The sequence below is a fragment of the Crassostrea angulata genome, chromosome 10 (genome assembly GCF_025612915.1).
Source record: "Crassostrea angulata isolate pt1a10 chromosome 10, ASM2561291v2, whole genome shotgun sequence".
Taxonomy (NCBI): Eukaryota; Metazoa; Mollusca; class Bivalvia; order Ostreida; family Ostreidae; genus Magallana; species Magallana angulata.
The window spans coordinates 54,040,207-54,047,131 of record NC_069120.1 but is presented as its reverse complement, the minus strand read 5'-3'; positions in this window follow the sequence as shown (position 1 = coordinate 54,047,131).

Sequence of the window (6,925 nt, the reverse complement as noted above, 5' to 3'; positions counted from 1 at the left end):
TCTTAAATATTTGATTTTAAATCTTTCCAGAGTCTGGAATCCAGACATTTATATCTGATCAAGTTTTGGAGACAGCTGTGGCCCCGGGACTGAGATTGAGAATGAAAATCGGTCATTGGGAATGGTTTGAACATAAACATATTTTATTGTATATATAATTTATCATTTTTGATAGTGCTCTTGTCTATATTGGACATATTCTCCGATCATAAAGGGTGATTGTTTTAAACGGATGTTCTACAGAACTTGTCAGAGACAAACCGATTACCTTTACCGAGTGCGAAATTGCGGACAGGGAACTATTTCAAGACTTTTTACTCGTTGTTTTAGATTTATTCTTAAAAAAATGGTATTGTGAATAATTTTCATACAAAATATTAAAGCTTGAATATCTACATAATATTCATATCGTGTTCTCTGTCATATTAATGACAGAACATTAAAAAAATTGTGTATTTTGATACGAGTAATGGGTTAATCGCTCGGAACAAAAACATGCGATTTACCGACTAGCAACCCTGCAACCGATTGCAATCCCTACAAATAAAGGCTGCAGACACCATGAAAAACAAGAATGAAAATTCAAAAATTAAAAATATTAAAAGAAGATCATTGAGTATGACATACACACACAAAGCAATTCAAATCAGTGTGCAATTGAGGGAGGATTTGACTGGAACTTATAACATTACGGGTCAAAGAACTTATATTTGGCCCCCATAATTCGCCATTTTTTAAAGTGTTTCTGGTACAATAAAATGTTATGTTGTATTTTAGAAGAGTTGATGTAAAATATAATTTTCATTAATTTTGATTTATTTGCACTCACTGGCAGTGTATGACGTCAAAAGTGACGCTATTTCTATAATTCAATCATAATCAGTCAAAAGTTGACATTTTTCTTATCTTTTTATGGGAAATATAGAGCGCATGCTTGAACAAGGAAAATTTTTTGGTCAATTATTAACCCTGGCTAGATACATCTTTGATTAAAATACATGTATTTTGTTTGTTCAAGCATGTGTTCTATGTTTTCTGAAAGAAAAACTGCTTGAAAACAAGCTGTTTTATGCTAAAAATGCAAACATGGAGGGAAAAGGTTGTCTTTTCGATGTCATATTTCTAAATTGTGGGCAGTTGAATCAAAATGAACATTATGTAAAAACATCACATATATATCTGTACAAAGAAAACAAAGAATTACAGTAAAATGATGTTCATTTTAGGGGGCCATTTTTGGCCCATATCATATATAGTCCTTTTGAGACGTTATGGGTGTGAACATACGTACATGAAGATGTGCATTAATATGTAACCACAAAATGGATGTTTAATTAATAATGCGCTTGAGAGCGTAATACTGTAAGTATGAAATGATTTACGAATCTTTTACCCTAAAGATGATGGGTGGATAAGGCGTGTAAAATGCCCATACGCGGTCGGACAGGCTACTTAAAAATTAAAGTATCAATAAATCTGATGGGTTTTTTTAAAAATCATTTAAAACAATATATATTTAACGAATCATTGATTTTTAACCTGTAGGTATGTTCAATACTTGGAATATGTTTACTCAAACAGGCGTATACGTATCAAAACCCGCAAATACTGTCATTTTTTAGAACTTCAAGGTATTTTCTTTTATAGAGGGGGTCTGTACTCCATATTTTTCTCATAATCTATTTAAGGTCTATTGGGAGACAACCCGAAAATATTTTTTTTCTTATTTTTTGTTAAATATATTAAAAACTGACTATAGTTAGAAATTTTGCTTTTGCAAAGTTGTATTATAATATATTTGAATAGATTTAATTGGGGGAAAATAAATTCAAAATTGTATTTCACTACTAAACCGAATGTGCATTTGCGCCATCTTATTCCCCCATCTTCTTTTGTGCATAGAGTTTGCTAGCAATTTGAACATTGCCCTGTTTAACAAACATTTTTACATGATAGAAATGATGGAACGTTTGCAATTTGTACATAAACTCAAGGTACACTCCACTCAGTGTGACACAAAAGCATACTGACAGTAGGGGTTGTGACGCAGACACCTCCAGATGATGTTCCCAAAGTCAAGCTGTACCTTTTTTGACTTCATCGAACACAAATCATTGAAGTGGTAATGATAAGTAAAATGACGAGGATAATAATGCCTATGGCAACATTTTTTTTTGGGGGGGGGGTGGGGGGGGGGGCAAAACAATAAATGCAGCAGCCATTTGCCGATCTCTCACTAGAGGACGTATTACGAAGCTTGCGGAACGCGCCCTCTGGTGAGAGTTTGGCCATTTGCCCGCAACTCACATGATAATGCATACAACTGCACCATCTATCGTGATATATAACATAACTGATTCGGTATCAAAAAAAGTCTGAATCTAAGAAAATTTGACCATCCGGCAGTGGTTCTCCAATGGTTTGAATTAATATTGTTTTGCACGCCTTTGCAATTTTCTGTAAACCTAAATGAAAGTTCTACTAGTATCTTCAACCAAGACTTGGGAAAATGAATGGTTTGAAGTACTAGACTCAATATGGTTTTGGAAAAGGGTGTCGCCAAAGACCAATTCTTATCGGTGAAGAATTCCTGCATCAATTTAAGGGGGGTGTGCAGCCATCTTTTACGTATAAGAATAAAATGTAAACATTTCTTGAACTGGCTTGTTTTTGACCAAAACTGACTAAAACTGTTGTCAAAAGATAACGAAGCAATAAATATGACGCATTAGATGTTGATTTGTATGCAAATTACGCATACAAGAGAAGAACAATGCATTTTTAATCGTTTTGAACAGCTGTAGTAATGCGCAGCTGGAAACTTATTTTGAAGACTTAAAAATCTGAAAAAATAAGAGGGGAGCTCATAAGTCCCCTCTACAACAATTTCTCTTGAGAAAAAAAGTTGAATTTTACATATTAATGTAGTAACTATGCCTCAAAATAGGGTACCCTACTTTTATCAGTCATTGATTTACAAAAAAACAATTACCGGTACTTGATACAGAATTGCCATCGTTCATATATGAGAACCTTCATAAGAAAATTGGGACTGATACAGCAACACAAAAAGATTTTTCTGAATTTGGATTGATTCAAGCATCTGTTGCCATTGGCATTATTGTCCTCATCATTTTACTTATCATTTTCACTTTACTGATTTGTGTTCATTGAAGTAAAAAAGGTACAGAGATAATTTAGACAATCCACATTTATGTTTTTGTCATTGTACACAAGAACTCACCACCTGATGTAGGCGTCAACTCAAAAAAGATTTGATGGTAACAAATTTGGAATGAATCTAATGTTGCACTCATCTGAATTTGGTTTTTATTGTAACAGAACAGTGCAGTTATGCAGCATGGAATACTGGTAGAGATGGCTGGAATGTTAAAATCACATACTATAGCTGAATGAGTATTTGTAGGTTTGGGAAGTTAATGATAATGGTTTATTGTCAAGTTGTAAATTTTGAATTTACCGGGTGGAGGTACATACAATTTTACTACACTACCTGAGGACCTTTCCACACAAGTTACACATATTCTGGTCAATTAATTTTTGAGAAGAATAATTTTAAACATTATTCTCTCTCTCTCGTTTGCTCTCTCTCTCTCTCTCTCTCTCTCTCTCTAAAATGTTGACCCCAATTGTGGCCCCACCCTACCCCCAAAAATCATGATTTAAACTACTTGAATCTACACTATACCCGAGGATGCTTCCACAGAATATGCAGATTTTCTAGCCAAATGGTTTTTGAGTAGAGGCTTTTTAAAGACTTTTCTCTTTTTACATTTCAATGTAAAAATTCAAAAGCTTGAAAACTTTAGGTAAAATCAACAACCAGTTTGAAGATAACTGTAGGGACCAATTACTTACCACCCGGCGGCCTCAGCTGACTTGTTACAAAATTACAAAATCAGTATTGATCTCAAAAATTAAAACTTTTAATATAAATGTCCATGCATATGCGTATTGTGTTTATCAAATTTAACGTTTCACCTAGTTTATTCTCACATAGGCCTAGAATCGCCTACTATATTAACCCACATATACTAGTGCATTTTGAGGTTTCTCATTTACTGTCTGGGTGAGATATGACGTTTTCACCACCAACGGTCATGAGCACAGAAATTTTTTTTATTTTAAATTTGGTTGTTTATACATGTCGTATTATTTCTGGCCCACTAACGCTTAGTATATCCTTGATATGATTCTATAATTGTATCCTTGAGTTGTAGTTGATCGTTCTGAATATTTCCATTGTTGTTAATAACCCAAAAATAGAATAGAGTTTGTATTTTTCCCCGTGTCGGAAATAATTAAATCAGGGACCCGATAACCTTGTAATGCGATTGACTTTATAGGCGTCAGTTATATATGACATCTTGACTGAATAAGTTAAATAAAGTGATAAAAGTACATGTGTATTATAAAGCTAATCATGGACATTTTACCCTAAAAAATATTTCGGTGTCCTCGCGTTCCCCAGCATTGTTCGATTAGTCTTGACCACTGAAAGCTGAATACCAAGACTAATAAACTGTACATTTATAACATTCGTAAACAAGAGAAAATCTAAGGTGTAAAAAGTATATCCTTTTGTCAACCCTGAATTGATGAACATTATACCTATCCAGAGAAATTGGATACTCGCTATGCAATATATTGCAGAAAAACGACTTAATTCAAAAGCTGGTATTTTTCGCAAAAATTAGCAAAAATCAAAACCCAAGAAATATGCCTCTGATATATGTAAAACTGATCTGCAAAACAATTGTTTCCTATCACGAACACTGCAGAAGGAGTTTTTCGTACAAGTGGAATGTTATACAGGCACGTAGCCTCGTTTTTAAAAGTGTGTGGGGGGGGGGGGGGGGGGGGGGGGGGAGAGCCTTCCAAAAAATCTTGACAAGCAATTAAAAAAAAAAAGGGGAGAAGGTTTCAAAAATCCTGAAAATCCAAATCCGTGGGGGTGGGGGGGGGGGATGGGTAGTATACCTTTTACATTCAATTTCACTATTTATTTCCTTACTTTCAATTCAATTTTTAACATGGTCCCATAAAAGTGGGAGGGGGGGGGGACTCCATGTTAATTCAATTTTTTGTATGTAAATATAAGAAAAATCTTTGCTGCGCACAAAAGTGGGGGGCCAGGCAATATTATGAAAAAAATGACGAAGTTAAAAAGCTGGTAAACACCATGTAATATGCACATCTCTGATATCATGTAAAACTGCTTGCAAAAAAATAAAACCAAATTTTTCTATCTTGAAAAATGTGTGAGGAGTTATCAGTACAATAGGGATACCAAATATGTGAGGAGTTATCAGTACAATAGGGATACCAAATATGTGAGGAGTTATCAGTACAATAGGGATACCAAATATGTGAGGAGTTATCAGTACAATAGGGATACCAAATGTGTGAGGAGTTATCAGTACAATAGGGATACCAAATGTGTGAGGAGTTATCAGTACAATAGGGATACCAAATGTGTGAGGAGTTATCAGTACAATAGGGATACCAAATGTGTGAGGAGTTATCAGTACAATAGGGATACCAAATATGTGAGGAGTTATCAGTACAATAGGGATACCAAATATAGGGGAGTTATCAGTACAATAGGGATACCAAATATGTGAGGAGTTATCAGTACAATAGGGATACCAAATGTGTGAGGAGTTATCAGTACAATAGGGATACCAAATGTGTGAGGAGTTATCAGTACAATAGGGATACCAAATGTGTGAGGAGTTATCAGTACAATAGGGATACCAAATGTGTGAGGAGTTATCAGTACAATAGGGATACCAAATGTGTGAGGAGTTATCAGTACAATAGGGATACCAAATGTGTGAGGAGTTATCAGTACAATAGGGATACCAAATGTGTGAGGAGTTATCAGTACAATAGGGATACCAAATATGTGAGGAGTTATCAGTACAATAGGGATACCAAATATGTGAGGAGTTATCAGTACAATAGGGATACCAAATATGTGAGGAGTTATCAGTACAATAGGGATACCAAATATGTGAGGAGTTATCAGTACAATAGGGATACCAAATATGCAATATTTCGCAAAATGTTCGACAGCTGGTATATTTGGCATAATTAATCAAATATCAAATCCAAGTACAATTGATCTACAAAACAACAACTTCCTATCTTGAAAACTGTAGGAGGAGCTGTCCGTACAATAGGAGAACCCTTTTGGCAGCCGCCTGCCATTTTAACTTTTTCAATAATCAGATATTTCCTTCGGGAAACCAGGTAAAAACGGATTTACTGTTTCTGTACAACAAATCCATTCCTCAATAGTAATACATGATCAGTTACTTTGCGAGTTGCTTCCCTTCCTATTCTATGTTAGCTTTCTATACCTCTTCCCGATTTTTAGCTTTTGTGCTTTAATTGAAGAAATACCTTGTCCAAAACCTTAGTTCCATGGCATACAAACTTTATTGAATTAACCTCAACTCCCCTGCATTCCAACTTTCACCACTGAAACTCCCACACACATAGACAAATAATTCTAAGGTAATTCCACTTGTTGTGTGTGACACCCTCCTCTGACAGACAGACACACAGACAGAGGGTTCCTCGACACTGAGGCTCTATAGATGTCAGTGTTGGTCCTCTCTCACTCCTCTGACAGACAGACACACAGACAGAGGGTTCCTCGACACTGAGGCTCTATAGATGTCAGTGTTGGTCCTCTCTCACACCGTGACAGCTTTCATACAGTCGCCATAGTGACAGTGATGTCGCCATATCAATCAGAACTCGCTCTCCTCTAAGATTTTTATTACTAATTGATTGTATGTACTTGTAGGTCCCTTATTGTTCTTGAAAATAATAAGTTACCATTCTTCTTGTGTGTTCAAGGTTGTCAAATATTTACAGTGCAAAGTGGGATACA